Source organism: Myotis davidii, unplaced genomic scaffold, assembly GCF_000327345.1.
Source record: "Myotis davidii unplaced genomic scaffold, ASM32734v1 scaffold246, whole genome shotgun sequence".
Classification (NCBI taxonomy): domain Eukaryota; kingdom Metazoa; phylum Chordata; class Mammalia; order Chiroptera; family Vespertilionidae; genus Myotis; species Myotis davidii.
This window is the reverse complement of record NW_006296542.1, coordinates 2,611-3,436: the sequence shown is the minus strand read 5'-3', so window position 1 is coordinate 3,436 and position 826 is coordinate 2,611.

The following is an 826-nucleotide window of genomic DNA, read 5'->3' as shown; positions in this document are numbered from 1 at the left end:
TTCATAATATAAAATGTACCATTTTACATTTTTTAAGTGTACAGTTCAGTGGCTTTAAGTACACTCACTTTGTTGTACAACCACCACCACCGACCATCTCCTTGACTTTTTCTGTCATCCCAAACTGAAGCCCCATACCCATTACAGGGGTGGGGAACGTTTTTCCTGCCAAAGGGCCGTCTGGATACTTATCATTTATGGGCCACACAAAATTATCAACTTAAAAATTAGCCTGCTCTTTTTGGTCAAACATTTAACTAACTCACCCCGTGTGCCTTGGCAGGGCCAGACCACATGATTTTGAGGCCTGCAGGCCACATGCTCCCCACCCCTGATTTACAAGATGCTGCCTTTGGGGTGTGTGTGTGTGTGTGTGTGGGTGTGTGTGCGAGCGAGAGAGAGGGGTGAGAGAGAGAGAGAGAGAGAGAGAGAGAGAGAGAGAGAGAGAGAGATTCCTTCACTGATGATGAAGACAGAGTGGATGGAGGATGGCTTGAATCAGTTGCCAAGGTGGCTTTCCTCCAGCCTGTCTGGATGGTGCCAGAAGATGCGCCCTGGGGTTTAGGTTGTGTTTACAAGGCAACCCTCTGAGCAGGCATCCCCACCTGAGGAATGGCTATTTCAGCCAAGTGAGTTCCCCCTTTAACTCAGTTAACAACCCGGGGCCTTTATCCGCCCATGTTTCTGTCCGACCATGATTGGTTACTTGTGCTACTTGCCCAAAGCCTCGACCCCAAAGGGTGAGGAGGAAGATGGAAAAAGTGAGGGGAGGGAAGGAGGAAGCCCTCCATGGTGAGAGGAGCGGGAAGGGAGAGTGGGGGGCGGA